This window comes from Myxocyprinus asiaticus, chromosome 12 (assembly GCF_019703515.2).
Source record: "Myxocyprinus asiaticus isolate MX2 ecotype Aquarium Trade chromosome 12, UBuf_Myxa_2, whole genome shotgun sequence".
NCBI lineage: Eukaryota > Metazoa > Chordata > Actinopteri > Cypriniformes > Catostomidae > Myxocyprinus > Myxocyprinus asiaticus.
In genome coordinates, this window is record NC_059355.1 from 36702008 (window position 1) to 36718782 (window position 16775).

Here is a 16775-nt window from a genome sequence, read left to right on the forward strand (position 1 = left end):
GCATAAGGAGGAATAGGTGGGAGGGGCCCCTTTCTTTGGGCAAGCGAGATAGAGTCTTCATTAGGACTACAGGGAGTTTGCGGTGAGTCACACAACTGGCTGGACATTGTGCTAGCAACCAGGGCTGTAGCAAGGTATTCTGGGCCCCCTGACTGCATGTTGATCTGGGCCCCTTTCCTATTAAAAAATAAAGTTTAGAATTTATTGTTGGGCTAGCCCTGCTAGCAACTGTGTGACTGCTCTTTGGAAATGCTGCAACTGAATTACCCCAGTGCAGGATTTTGGATGTACTCCTAACAGAAAGCCTACGATAATGACAATTACAACAAGCACTGAAAAACACATATAATCAGGGCTGGAAATGGTAGGGACGGCGTTTCATTGCCCCTTTACCCTCCTATGCTGAGGTGCACCTCTGGAGAAAGTATCTTCATTTGCATAAATTCCATGAACCTTCATATATGAATATGAGCTTAAAGGAATGTTCCGGGTTCACTACAAGTTAAGCTCAATCGACAGCCTTTGTGGCATAGTATTGATTACAACAAAAATACATTTTGACTTACCCCTCCTTTTCTTAAAAAAAGCAGCAAAAATGTAGGTTACAGTGAGGCACTTACAATGGAAGTGAATGGAGGCCAATACTCACTTTATTCACACAGTGTTAAAATACTCTTTTTTTTCTTCTTCTTCTTTTCTCAATTATAGCCAAAGACATAAACAATATGCATGTAAACATGATTTTAGTGTGATAAATTCACTTACTAACCTTTTCTGTGTAAAGTTATAGATAATTTTACAACTTCGTTGCCATGACGATGTAATGTCAACAAACCCTAAAATGACTGAAAAAATGAAGATTTGGACAAATTTACAGCTCAAATAATACCTGAGTTTAGACAGAATATTTAATGTAAGTGCATTTATAAAATTATAACCTTCACATTTCTGCATTTAAACCCTCCAAAAATTGGCCACATTGACTTCCATTGTAAGTGCCTCACTGTAACCTCGATTTTTGCTTTTTATAAAGAAAAGGAGGGACGAGGTGAAATACATTTTTGTGGTAATCAACATTATGCCACAAATGCTATTGATTGAGCTAAACTTGCACTAAACCCGGAATATTCCTTTAAGTGTCTCTGAATGTGTGTGTGTATTGCTTCCCACCTCTTGTTCCTTCCATTCAGAAACTGACCCCATACTGTAACTCCATGTAAACACTGAGTGAGCTGCTGGAGAAGTGAGAAACAGCACATGTCATTGAGGCACATGGTTTTAATGGGATAGTTTGCCCAAAAATTTAAATTCTCTCTTTAAATTCTCATACCATTTTTTTAATAGTAAATAATACTTAAATATTGATCTGTTTCTCACCTACACCTATTATATTGCTTCAAAAGACAAAGATTTAACCACTGGAGTTGTATGGATTACATTTATGCTGCCTTTGTGTTTTTTGGAGATTCAAAGTTCTGGCCACCATTAACTTGCATTGAATGGAACTACAGAGCTGAAATATTCTTTAAAAAAATGTTCGTTTGTGTTGTGCAGAAGAAAGAGTCATGCACATCTGGGATGGCATGAGGGTGTGTAAATGAAGAGAGAATTTTCATTTTGGGGTGAACTGTCCCTTTAATGTGATTTACTAAAACAAGTGTTCTGTGTAGATGTGCAGACCTGTGTTGTCACTAATCTGCTTCTGCACAGCTATGTAGAACTGCTTGGCCTCCTCCTTGTCAGCAAAGTTCAGCCCTGTACAATACTCCTATAGATGCACACACAGGTAAAAAAAAATTCACATGAACAAACGTAAATAAATACACATATAGACGCAAATGAAAAAAGCATTGTTGGAGTTAGAAGCAGAATTTAAAAGCAGTGGGCATGTCACTCACAGCACCAGGGAAGGTTTGAAAGTAAGGACAAGCACACAGCTCCTGTTCCCATACCACTTTGGACTTCTGCAGAGACAGAGACATACCATTAACATCATCACCACAGGAAACTTCCACATGACTCTATGAATGTGAGGCCCTGTGTCGTCCAATCACAAATCAAGAATTCCGTTTTAAATACTACAGAATAGAACAACATATTTCATATATTTGTATTGAATTTATACAGAAATAATTTTTTATTATTCAGTATTAATCTGCTTTTTTTGAACTACAGACATGACTGAGTGGGCAAATGTCTGTATACATTTTGTTTAAAGTCTGTTTCCTCACCTTCAGACAATAGAGCCTCATGAATGTTGAATGCAGGGTTTTATCTTGTACCAGACAAACAATTCCAAAACGGTGACTTTTCCACTCTTTTTTCTGTTGAGGGTTTGCAATTACCAGCTGGACAATACCACATGCTAATGTCTGTAATATACACATATATAGTGTGTCTGACTGTGAATGTCTACTTTGTGTGTGTATATACTGTATATATTCACAGACAAGCAATAACACATTTTTAACCACTTCTCATTCAAGTACAAGTGCAATAGAAATATAATAGATTATGCAGTGTGTAGCGCAGTTGTGGCTGTTCATATTGTGTACTATGTATCTAAAAGCAGCCAAGGAGGAAGAGGGTGTACGCAACAAAAACTTACCACAAACAAATCAGTCTGAAAATACTGTGCTCTGACAAAGAGGCTCAACCAAATAACATTGTATGAATTACAAATCTTATCATTTGTAATAATTTATTTTTGTCATTTATTATTGGAAAACTGAAACTCAACATTAAAAGTTCTGTTAGATTTACATACATTTGCATTTCTGCATTTACCAGATGCTTCTGCAAAGTGCCGTACAAATAAGAAAAAGCACAAGCAATGTTCATAAAAAATCTTTGCAATGCAACTATAAATTTCAATGGTAAACAAGAACACAGCTTGAGCAGGAGTCGCAGAAAATCTGATACTTTGCGTTAGAAATAATTTTTTAAACAATTACATTTTAAACAAACAATAAATATACAGTATGTATATACAGTTGTGCTCAAAAGCTTGCATACCCTGGCAGAAATTGTGAAATTTTGGCATTGATTTTGAAAATATGACTGATCATGCAAAAAACTGTCTTTATTTAAGAATAGTGATCATATGAAGCCATTTATTATCACATAGTTATTTGGCTCCTCCTTAAATCATGATGATAACAGAAATCACCCAAATAGCCCTGATCAAAAGTTTACATACCCTTGAATGTTTGGCCTTGTTACAGACACACAAGGTGACACACACAGGTTTAAATGGCAATTAAAGGTTAATTTCCCACACCCGTGGCTTTTTAAATTGCAATTAGTGTCTGTGTATAAATAGTCAATGAGTTTGTTAGCTCTCATGTAGATGCACTGAGCAGGCTAGATACTGAGCCATGGGGAGCAGAAAAGAACTGTCAAAAGACCTGCGTAACAAGGTAGTGGAACTTTATAAAGATGGAAAAGGACATAAAAAGATATCCAAAGCCTTGAAAATGCCAGTCAGTACTGTTCAATCACTTATTAAGAAGTGGAAAATTCAGGGATCTCTTGATACCAAGCCAAGGTCAGGTTGACCAAGAAAGATTTCAGCCACAACTGCCAGAAGAATTGTTCGGGATACAAAGAAAAACCCACAGGTAACCTCAGGAGAAATACAGGCTGCTCTGGAAAAAGACGGTGTGGTTGTTTCAAGGAGCACAATACTTGTTGACCCCTCTCCAAACATAGCGCTTATCGTGACCATAAAGCTCTATTTTGGTCTCATCATTCCAAATTACAGTGTGCCAGATGCTGTGAGGCGTGTCAAGGTGTTGTCGGGCATATTGTAACTGGACTTTTTTGTGGCATTGGCTTCTTTCTGGCAACTTGACCATGCAGCTCATTTTTGTTCAAGTATCGTCATATTGTGCTCATTGTATTGTATTTTTCCTTACTTCTTATGTTGCTATATAAACTAAACTACAAGTAAAACTAAACATGATTCACATGATAGTAATTAGAAAATCAAACATGGCTGTAGTTTTCGCTATAGAAGAAGAGAGATTGTGGTTAATATACAGTGAATGTGAAATGTTTCTGTATAGATTTGATATTATGTTTTTAACTTCATAAGATCCTGTTAGGTCAGTGACAAGACAAAGAACCGTGTAGCTAAAAATAGCAGTACATCTTACATAAAAATGTTTTATATCACAAATTGAATAATGAAAACTTTAGAAGAAAACAATGACACATATTTGTGATGGATTTGCACTGGATTCAGCAACATTTTCGATCCTGCCAAGATTGTTAGATCAAGCTTACTTTGTTTATAGATCTCTCTATCCATCAGGAAGTAGCAAATTTCATCTGATATTCAAAGTCAGTCAAGTCCTGCAATTTGGGTTGGATGTGCACACATATCTATAATTTCCTCATAGAAGAGACTTGACAACAATGCAATAAGCGTGGGAAAAACAATGTAAATGTTCGCGCACTGATATTTTAGCTCCAAAATTGAATTTTACAAATGAAACATCTACATCGGACAAAAAGCAAGTTAAATCTTTTACCAACCAAGAGGCAAATGCAGAAGAAGGGAAAGAGCAGAAGTTTTTTTTTTTTTGTTTTGTTTTTTGTTTTTTGTAATTAACATTTTTGTATTAAATCATACAATAACTATAAACTGTATAACATATATAAAATCAACATTTAAACCCCACAACCCCCTCTCCCCGACCCCACCCCCCAAAAAAACAACCCTGCCAAAATAAGTAAATATATAGAAATAAAAATCAAACAGACACACACGTGTGTGTGTGTGTGTGTATATATATATATATATGTATGTATATATATATATATATATATATATATATATATATATATATATATATATATATATATACACACACACACACAAGCATAAATACATACACATATATATACACATACATACATACACACACATAATAATCATACTAACTATATTACACTACTCTCTCCACACCCCACCCAAGAGCCCTCCAAAAATTCCAAATACCTGCCCCATTTCCGTATAAAAATATCCATGCCACCCCGTCTTCCCGATGACACCACCTCATTAGCCTCCACCCTCCCCACTTCCGTGCACCACTCCAAATATGGGGGCACACCAGCTGACCTCCAACCCCTCAAAATAACCTGCCTGGCGATCATCACACAGGTCAGAACCCAGTTCTCTATATGGCCATCCCCCACATCTTTGACCACCCCATCGCCCAGCACACAAAGTCTGGGGCAAAACGAAACCCGAGGGCCCACCACGTTGCACACAAAATTCTGAACCTTCGACCAGAATTTCTGGATCTCGACACACCACCAAAAGGGGGGGTGCTACTCCCAAAAATAGTACAAAGCAGGTGGCGCAGTTGTAAATACCTATAAAACTGAGGTCTGGGGATCCCAAAATGTTGGACCAAGTTTTCAAAGGATCTCAACACTCCACTTTCATATAGGTCACCGAGTGTAGCAACCCCCCTCACAATCCACTGTGGCCAGCAGAAAGGGGACTTGCCAATACACAATCTTGGGTTCAGCCATATGCTCGAGGCAACATTTAAATAAGTGTCCAATTTAAACAATCTGGACACTTTAGTCCATACCGAGTGTAAATGCGAAATAACGGAGTGTAACTTAACTTTTCCGATTAGTTTGATAGAGATGCTTTGTAATGGCGAAATAGGGGCAAGAACTGCCTGTTCAATAACAAACCAGGGAGGGGCTCTCTCAGGTGGAAGTAACCAATGAGCCAAATGTCTGAGACTGAACGCATAGTAATAAAACAAAATATTGGGTAGGCCTTGCCCTCCTTTGTCAGTCGGCCTATGTAACTTATTATAATGCAATCTGGGATGTTTACCATTCCAAATGAAGGACTTCGCTATGCTATCAAATTGCTTGAAATAAGAGAGGGGGACATCTACAGGGAGAGATTGTAGCAGGTAGTTACATTTTGGAATACAATTCATTTCAATAACATTAACCTTCCCAATCATCGATAAATGTAATGAAGCCCACCTGCACCCATCCCTCGAAAATCTTTTTATTAAAGGGTCAAAATTAACACTAACTAAATCAGACAAATTTGCTGGGAATAAAATCCCCAAATACTTAATGCCCTGTTTGGGCCATTGGACAGTACGCTGTCAGAGCCAAAGCTTCGGATTTAGACCAATTGACTTTGTATCCTGAGAACTTGGAAAAGGAATTAATAATTCTGTGGAGGCAAGGCATAGATCTAGTACGTTCAGAGACAAATAATAAAATATCATCTGCGTAAAGCAGAAGCTTATGCGCCACACCTCCCGCAACCACCCCTGGAAAATCATCCTCCTTTCTTATCGCAGCTGCTAATGGTTCCAGGGCAAGACAGAACAATAATGGGGAAAGAAGGCAGCCCTGCCGAGTGCCCCTATTCAGAGTAAAATAATCTGAAATTAATCCATTTGTTAGTACCGCTGCTACAGGATGTCTATAAAGTAACTTAATCCAACCAATAAATGTACTCCCGAACCCATACATTTCCAAAATCTTAAAAAAGATAATCCCATTGTACCATATCAAACGCCTTTTCAGCGTCAAGTGAGATGGCAGCGACCGGAGACTGATCATTCGCTACTGACCACATGATATTGATGAGACGCCTAATGTTATCAGAAGAGCTACGGCCCCGAATAAACCCCACCTGATCTATATGTATAAGAGATGCCATAACTTTACTTAATCGATTAGCCAAAATTTTTTACAACATTTTTACATCTAGTTGGATCAGGGAGATTGGATGGTAACTTTTACACTCGCTTGGATCTTTGTCCTTTTTAAGAATCAAACTGATCCGGGCTTGTGTCATGGTTGGAGGAAGCTTTCCATTCTTTAATGATTCAGTATAAACTTCTAACAAAAGTGGAGCCAGTTCTGTAGCATAGGATCTAAAAAATTCTGCAGCAAAACCATCTGGCCCCGGAGCTTTGCCAGTAGGTAGGGACTTAATTAACTTGTCAATCTCCTCCAAGGTTATCTCAGAGTCAAGAGAGTTTTTTTGCTCAATTGTCAGTTTAGGATGATCTAATGGTTCCACAAAGTTTCTAATATCTTCATCAGTATACGAAGACGTGGAACTATAAAGATCAAGATAAAACTCTTTAAAGGCATTATTAATATCAATGGCTGAGGGAATGATAGAAAGAGACTCTCTCTGCTTTATATATCTAGCCAAAAGCTTCCCTGCTTTGTCACCCGACTCAAAGTATGGCTGTCTTGCCCTGAATAACCAAAACTCCACCTTCTGCGACAAAATAGTATTATATCTATATTTCAATTGGGTCAATTCTCTGAGGCCATCAGATGACATACGTCGCTTCAGCTCTGCCTCTGCACTTTTAATATTTCCTTCCAACTCGACGAGTTCTCGTGCTTTGGATTTTTTGATGAATGAGGCATACTGTATGATCCGACCCCTAAGAACCGCCTTAAGTGCCTCCCAAGCCACGGATAATGAGCAGGATAATGAGGACCAGTTGGTCTCCATATAAACATTGATTTCAGTCTTTAACATTTGTTGGAAATCAAAATTTTGCAAAAGGGACAAATTAAGGTGCCAACTATATGATTTTTTTTCTCTGTATATGGCAACATCTCTAAACTCACCAGGGTGTGACCTGAGACTAAGATGTTTCCAATTGAACAATCAACAACAGATGAAATGAGGAATTTGGATATTAAAAAAAATCTATTCTAGAATAAATCTTATGGACTGATGAAAAATATGTATAGTCCCTACCAGATGGGTTCAAAAGTCTCCAAATATCCGTAAGACCAAGATTTTTACACATCCTGTGAAGCGTCATTGTTGCTCTAGGGGGTTTACACACTTTTGCTTCACTATGATCAAGGACTGAGTCCATCAAAATATTAAAGTCTCCTCCCAATATTATATCATGAGGGGTGCCAGTGGTTTGCAGCATCCCTACAAGATAGATGTAGATGTTTATTAATCAATATAATGACTCCCTTGCTCTTACTTGAGCCAGCACTAAAAAAACATGTCCACCCCATATCTTCCCAAATTTTTCAGCTTCCTGCGGGGAGAGATGTGTTTCTTGAAGAAACACTATATCATATTTCTTACATTTAAGAAAAGTAATAACCTTCCTTCTTTTTATGGGGTGTCCCAACCCATTTACATTCCATGTGGAGAGAGATAGTACACTCATATTAACATTTGACATTTTGATATAGTAGAAAAAATAAATTGTGTGTCAAAAACAAAATTATACAGACCACGTTCCCCATTAGTGAAACAATCAAACCCCGAACTTCCCTCCGAACAAAACAAACAGAAAAAAGAAAAACGTGCGCATTAACCCTGTGCACGACAGCGCCAACCGGCGACAATCCTTCTAAACCCAAAAGGTCCATGAACCCCCATGAGCCCCCACAACAACTTTGCAATACTTTGTCAAATAAACCCCGCCAATAGGAAGAATGAACACAAAGAATGTGTAGATTCATTCACAGAACTGTCTCAAAGGTGTGATCCTCCACAAAACAAATTCCAGCTGATATAAAACCATTCAGGTATGTTCAGTGAGCTGGCTGTTATGAGTTCAACGGATGACGTAATCATTCCAATGTCCTGTAAAAAATACTCCACAAAACAAACTACAGCCAGCAGGAGGAATAAGCACGAAGAACGAACAGATTAATCCACAGCTGTTCCAAAGGAGTGTTATTCAATAGAAAAGCTCCAGCCGCTAGGCGGAACCGATACAAAAAGAAACAAAACCGGCATCTCTCAAACTGGCCGAGAACTTCAATGCAAAAGTAATCTTTCGTCAATGCAAAAGTTTCTTTAAGGAAAAGTGTTATTCACAAAACAAGCTCCAGCTGCTCGGCGGAGCCAACACAAAAAGCAAAAAGAAACCAAAATGACGCCCAGCTTCCTCAAAAGCCGGAGTAAGTACAGCGAGTCGAGCCACTCACATGAGAAACATCCAATGGTTTACTCACCCATTGATTCAATAAAAGACATTGCCTGATTGGGACATGTAAATACTTTGCGACCGTCCTTCGTTTCTATTCTCAGTTTGGCTGGAAACATCAGAGCAAAAGTGATCTTTCGCTGATGTAAGAGTTTCTTACATTCCTTGAACCAATCGCGTTTCTCTCTTGTGGAACTCGCAAAGTCCGGGAACAAGAAAATATTATGGTTCTTCCAAGAAAGCTTCCCTTTGCTCGTCGCCTGGTGCAACACAAGATCTTTATCGGATGATCTCAGAAATCTGGCCAGAATCGATCGGGGCCTGTCCCCCTCAGCAAATCTGTGAGCTGGGATTCTGTGAGCTCGCTCGATTTCCAGCTTGTGGCCTGTTATGTCGAGCAGACTCGGGAAAAGCTCGACTAGGAATTTCACCATATCTCTGCCCTCCTCATGCTCAGGAATTCCAACAATTCGAACATTATTCCTGCGGCTTCTATTCTCAAGATCTTCAAGCTTTTCAAGGAGATGTTCCAAATCAACTTTGGTCACGGGCGGATTAGCAGTTAATTCCCTCTCCGAAGATTCCAGAAAATCGATTCGTCTCTCAACATCAGTCACTCTTGTAACTATCTCAGAGAATTTTATTTCCATCGCCATAATCGATCGACGTATTACAGCGTGATCCTCCAAGTTAGCAAAAACCTTCGTCAACATCACCGACATGCTGAACAACTGACGCTGGATCTCTTCTCCCGCCACACCATCCAAATCGAGTCCCCGGTCTGTAGGCCTGTCAGGGCTTTCATCCTGAACACGTAAGTGTCTTTTAATGTCTCCAGAGCCCGAGGATTTTGACTTCTTGCCATATTTTGCCTCAAAGAGCAAATGTGTAACTGGGTGTATCAAATTTCACCAGATTATAACATAAAAATAAAACAAATTGAGCAAAGTGCGCAGAGCTTTCTCATGTCATGTGACCCCCCAAGAGCAGAAGTGTTAAGAAATTAGCTTTTTTTTTATAAATATACAAATGTACAAGGCAATGGAAAGTTACTGCTTTGTTAACAGTCACAAATACAAAATTAACATAAAAATAATATAAAGAATATATGATAAATGTGTAAATATATATGGAAATAATATAAAAGAAAAAAAAAACGCACCATATAATCCAAGTGCAATACAGTTGCCACAGGTTAGTCTTAGATTCTTAAATGCAAATTTGCTTCACATGTAAATTCTCTTGTGAAAACTTCTTTTAAAAATTGAAAACGAATTGCCGAAGAACAACAACAAAAAACTGTACAACTGCTGGGAAGTTAAAATCATGAAAAAAATCATATGCTTTCAAAGTAACTGATTAAGTGCACATAGGTGCTTTACCAGTTTACATGTTCAATGTCTTGGCCTGGTGCAGATTTTTGGCAAGAAACACAAGCATATCAGCATGCTGTGATGTCAGCGTTGTATGGTGTGGAGTACATATATTACCTGAAGTACAAAACCTGCATGTGGCAGAGAGACAAAGATACTGTCTTGCACACATTGACAGGACTGGCATGCTGTCCTGATGTTCTCTCCACCAGTTGAGTATGTAATTTTTTGCTGTGAATAAAATATGTAGCAGTTACATAAAGTAGGACTAATTAAGCGAACAGTTATGTAAAACATTACTGCAATTGCAAAAAAAAAAAAAAAAAAAAAAAAAAAAAAAATTATATATATATATTTTCTACAATTTATGCAGACATCCATAATGAAGGGAGTGCACAATACAGGGCTCCCACATTTTTTGACCAATGAATTTCCATGAATTTTCAAGGACCTATTCAGTCATTTGTGATTAGTGGATGATTTTTAAAAATCAATCAAATTCATACTGATTCTCTAATGAATCCAGCATGATCACATGGGAAGTCAGCATGTACCCTAGGATTGGTCACATTATGCTGACTCACTGGCAAGCGGCATCTCCTATATCTGATATTTTCTCTCTAACATTACATTTGTACTCCATGTGGTTAAATGTCTATAAGCTGAATTTCTTTCTTCAGCCTGTATTTCATTTCTGTAATTGCATATCATTGAGAATGATGCGATTCTGATGCATTTTATTGTTTCCTTCTGATAAAACCACATTTAATCCACTTTAGAAACCTTTGAAATTCATATTTAATGCACATTTGAATCCACATTTGGATCATATATGAAGCATCTGAATAAAGTATCTATTCCACCTTTAATTTATGTCTGTGCCATGTATTTTTGTGTCCCATAAAAGAAAAGGAAGATCTGCTCTCTTACAAATGTCTTACAAAAAATATAGGTTCTATATTGTCTAAAACCAGCAGCAGGGGAATAAAAACAGACATTTCGGCCCAAGGCCTTCTTCAATGTGTCCCATGAAATAATCCCCCCCCCCCCCCCCCAAAAAAAAATTCAACTGGCTTAGCCATGTGACATTAAAAAGTTATGTTATGTTATATTCTATTCTATTTTTTTATTCTATTCTGTTTTATTCTATTTCTTACAATGAGATGTTCAGCCAAAGAAATATTGAAAAAAAATTATTTCAAAAATGAAAAAGACCTGTACAGCCCAAATGTATAGTTCACCCAGAAATGAAAATTCTATTATCATTTACTCACCATCAGGCCATCCCAGATGTGTGACTTTTTCTTCTGCAGAACTTAAAGATTTTTGGAAAAATATTTCAGCTCTGTAGGTCCATAATTAAATGGTGGCCAGAACGTTGAAGCTCCACAAAGCACATAAAGGCACCATAAAAGTAATCCATACATCTCCAGTGGTTAAATCCATGAGTCCAGAATTGATATGTAGGTGAGAAAAATATCAATATTTATATCCTTTTTACTATAAATGTCCACTTTTACCTACTGGTCAAAGGTGGAGATTTATAGTAAAAAAGGACTTAAATATTGATATGTTTCTCACCTACATATAAATTCTGGACACATAGATTTAACCACTGGAGACATATGGATTACTTTTATGCTGCCTTTATATGCTTCTTGGAGCTTCAAAATTCTGGCAACTATTCACCTGCATAAGGACCTACAGAGCTTAGATATTCTTCTAAAAATCTTAATTTGTGTTTTGCAGAAGAAAAAGTCATACACATCTGGGATGGCATGAGGGTGAGTAAATGATGATCGAATTATAATTTTTGGGGGAACGATTCCTTTAAGACAGTACAACCCAGGCCCAGCTCCACAGGGGGGCCTGGGCGGGCCTGGCCCACCCAATCATGAACTTGGCCCACCTTGAGAACTACACCTACACCCACCCCTCCAACTGATCGGCCCACCCGGCAGGTCCTATGGCCACCTCACATCTTAGAGCTGGAGCCAGGCCTGCTAACCAATTAAGTATGCCAATCAGAAGATGGAGACACAACCAATGTTTTTTTTTTGGGGGGGGAATTTTGGTTGAAGGTTCAGAGTTTTATATGTGACATTTTAAGCACTTAAATTTCATTCTACCCCATACTCTGTATTTTGGGCGATGGGCCGGTCATAAATTTGGGGGATAAATGCATAAATTGGGTTCTGACCAGTATTATGAATGGAAGGCAAATTATTTTAAGGAGATGGAAGTCAGATGGAGCGCCCTCATTTCCAGAGTGGTGTGCGGAGATGAGGGTGGCTGCTTTCAAGGAGATGTCAAAGCAGAAGGCTGGGGGTTCGGAATTTATTTGATAGGAAGTGGGGCAATTACTTGTTTTTGGGGGACTCTTTTATTATTGGTCTTGTTGCTGTATTGTTTGTGCACTGGAAGCTTCTGTCACCAAGACAAAATTCCTTGTATGTGTACGCATACAAGGAGCAATAAAGCTCATTCTGACTTGTGAAAATCAAATTTTGAAAATTACACTATCTGGGCATTTGTGATATATACAGTAAGTGCTGGGTCTCTAAAGACCCAAATATATAGGAGTATTTGTGAAAAATCCCAGACATTTAAGGGTTAAATAAGTCCCATTTTATTGCAATTTGCTTAACTGTACTGGCTCTTAGCAGACCTAAAGACTACACCTGAGATAAATGTTCATAATAAAACCCTCAGAACAAGTCCACTAGAAATTAAACTCATTTCTGGCAAGAAAAAGTGACAAATAGGGTGGCAACTTATTGTCAGAGAACATACACACTAGGGAAGGCTTTGACTAATAGGAAATGAAGCAAGAGTGTATTCAAACTTGCTTAACACCATTGTTCCTCTGTCTCTCTCAGGGGATGTCCAAAACAGTCAAGTGAATTTGTTTGCCTCTATGGCTCATGCAAGATTAACTAGTTAAAAATAGATAATGTACAGATTCAGTTATTCAGCCCCTGCATAGCACCTTTAAATTCATGGAGTCTTTCCATGAAAGACCATTTAGGTACATGGAGCTGTTAGATCACTTTTCTCAACTTTAGTGACTGACTAGTTTCTTTTCAGTTTAGTAGCCAATCACTTTTGAATTTATTAGTGCATAAGGGTGGTTCTGGCATCAGTGGAAGTCCAGAGTTCTTGATTTAGAGCAACACCGCAAGATGAGCTGTTTTAAAATAAGTGTACACCTTAAACGGTCAAAGCTTTACGCAAACACTTGGAAAAGGTACCACTAAGGACACCCCCCAAAGTCAAATTTTGCTCATCACCATGGTTTAAGCAATGTGGCAACTCTTACCCTCTCAGCTTTTCATGGTTGAGAACAGTGGAGACCCCCCCCAAAAATAATTCCATGTACACTTAATCCTGAGGAAATCTTGAATAGTTTACAGTAACTCCTCGGTTTGAGGATGTCCCTTCTGTACTTAGCTGCACATTGAGCAAATTCAAACACAGGAGACAATAAGCATTTGTTATAAATTGCATAACCTTCTGTACTAATTGGCATATTTATAATGGTCATGGCATTACTCGCAGCCTCAGTGATCTTTTCAGTTACACCCCACCGCATTAAAACAGTTTAGACAGTTTAAGTGTCTGGCAACTTTAAAGAAACGCCTCCACTGGAAACGACAGCCTTCAACACGTTCACAAACATCCCTTTCTGGAATACAAGAGAAGGCAGAGGTTAAAGCAGTGTAAAAGCTAAAGAGGACAAACCACAGCAAAGTAATACACCTACTTTGCCTGGTGCAGCTCTGCTCACAGGAGCCAGTGGAAGAGGGATGGCACACTGATGTACTACAGCGGATGAAGACCTGAGCAAGAAGGGGATTAACCATAGCATTCATAAGAACCATTAAGGGTTTAGGGGGTGTTGAAGGTTGGATGGTAAAATCATACCATTCCCTGCAGAGGAGCCAGTGATACTGGATCCACAAATGTGAACATCTTCACAAAGCGCTTGTAGTGGGTTGGGAACTGAAGACCAGAGGAGCCATCCACAGGTATCAGTGTGGTGAGGTAACGATCATCCTGGTAAGGACATCTGGAAGGCACAGTAACAGTCAGGACTACCTCAAAAACAGACAAATGACAAATGCTGGGGTTATGCTCACCCATTAACTAGAAGGTCCCACTGAGGTAGGCTGAGGGGATCAGGGGTTGATGTCGCCCAGCAATGTCCCAGCATGAGGGCAATATTGGGGTCAGTCCTCTCCAAAAGGTGGCCCTTAACATACACCGGTTGTCGTAGGACTTTTGTGACAGGGTAATCAGCATCACTGTAGTAGGACGTATGCAGCATCCTCTGCAGGAGGACAACACTTTATAAACCTTAGTTACACATTCAAGACAGCCATATAGAGAAGCAGTACATTACCTTCTGCACATCCTTTAGTGACACATTGTCCATTTGCCAGGCAAAGCTCCACTCTGAGGGGTCCAGGAGCAGCTACAGGTGGAGGAACGGTGTTGACAACCAGAGCTTGAACAGCAGTGCCAGAATACCTACACTGGAGAAGCCTGGACAAACAGGGAGCTTGTAGCACAAGTCAAAATGAGCATTTAAGCTAAAGCATAGATCACCTACTCAAAGTGACTGTCCCTTGTGATGGAACGAAGTCATCCAATCCCAACTTCATAGGATGAAGTCATTCTGTTCTCATACACCACATATCCATTGTCCTCCTGCAAACAGCAACATGGTTAGCAGCTACTCCTTTCCAAGCAAAGTCTAAAGAGCACCAATACCCACCATCATGCTTGTGCCACAAGCAGTGACAGGGAATTGGTAAATGGCAAAGGTGTGGACCCAACTGGAGCACAAGGTGGGTCACTTCCACCCAACAGACAGACTATATCCAGACTTAGTGAAGGCAGTGTAACATCTCTAGCCACCACAACCACAAACTGGCCATCTCGAATACACTGGACAGTCACTGTTTCAAGTTAGAGCAAGTTACCTCAGAGAATCAGTTTAATATGAACAGCTTTACATGCTTACCAGCTTTCCCATAGTAACACTGCTGTCCGTTAAAGCAGCAGTTCATAGAGTCACACTCAGCAGCATGGATACCAGGTTGTCCACATTGGATCTGCTCATAATCAGCTACAGCACACTTGTCAAGAGGCTCTGCCTGTACCACTGGCTGCTTGGGTGGAAATGCTTGAGAACTGGAGTTTGCGGTTGCAGGGCCTGTTGAGCCAAAAAACGCTGATCACTTGGCTGGAACACATCTTGAGGATTCTGGGCTAAAATCCCTCGAGTTGAGGACTGAAGCTTCAGAATTCTGGCTGGACCCCACCCTTGAGTTCGCAGTTGCAGACCCTGTTGAGCCAAATACTGCTGATCACTTGATTGGAATACTAGGGCTTGAGGATTCAGAGCTGGAATTCCCCCTTGTTGTGGAGTTTGGAGGACTGAAGCCTGAGGATTCTGGGCTAAAAATCCCTCCGAGTTTGCTGGAGGATTCTGGGCTGGATTTCCCCCTTGTCATCGAGTCAGCTGTTGCAGTGCCTGTTGAGTCAAAAAACACTGATCACTTGGCTGGAATGCACTAGCCTGAAGACTCTGGGCTGGACCCCACCCTTGAGTTTGCAGTTGCAGACCCCATTGAGCCAAAAACCGCTAATCACTTGACTGGAATACAAGGGCTTGAGGATTCAGAGCTGGAAATCCCCCTTGTTGTGGAGTCTGCTGTTGCAGAGCCTGAGGAGTCAACGTAAGGAGTTACTTGGCTGAAACGCAAGAGCTTGACGACTCCGGGCTGGAATCCCTCCTTGTTGTTCACTTTGCTGGAAAACTGAAACTTGAGGCACCTGGGGCAGATTACACCACTGTGGAACAGCATGACAAAAAAAACCACACACAAAGTGCCAAAAGGTGAAATATACCCATACTTTCTACCATTACTCCACAACTAAACTCATCAGTCAAGTGGATCCCTTTTTGAATCCTGCAAAGTGCAGCTCATTAACGATGTCACTCCCTGTTCAATTAACAGTCTTCATTCATCAGACTGGGTGTTTACAAATAAGGTGATTCTAATTGATTCTAAAAAGTTAACCTAAAGATTTTGAGTAGTCACATTTAGTCTAATTAACATGCTAATCTTCACACAACTTAATTAAAACAATTCACAACAAATGATGAAATGCACAGAAGCCAATATGTACACCAAAGCATATGTAAATCAGTAAAAGTTTGACTAAAGTATTTTTTATTTAGTTTACATGTCACCTCTTATTTAAATATTATATTTAGTATAATTTGGCAGACATATTTACCCACTTAAAGTACTTTTAGTAGTAAGAATGTCCCCTGTAGTATTTTCTCACATTGATGGCAAAGGAAGGCGTGGAACCAACAGGACCATCAAGTAGTTAGACTGTATCT

At 39.3% G+C, this 16775-nt stretch overlaps 1 pseudogene; it reads right to left on the reverse strand.

The window, feature by feature from the left end:
* Window positions 1-1648: 1648 nt before the first annotated feature.
* LOC127448792 (zona pellucida sperm-binding protein 4-like) lies at window positions 1649-15876 on the reverse strand (annotated as a pseudogene).
* Window positions 15877-16775: the final 899 nt, after the last annotated feature.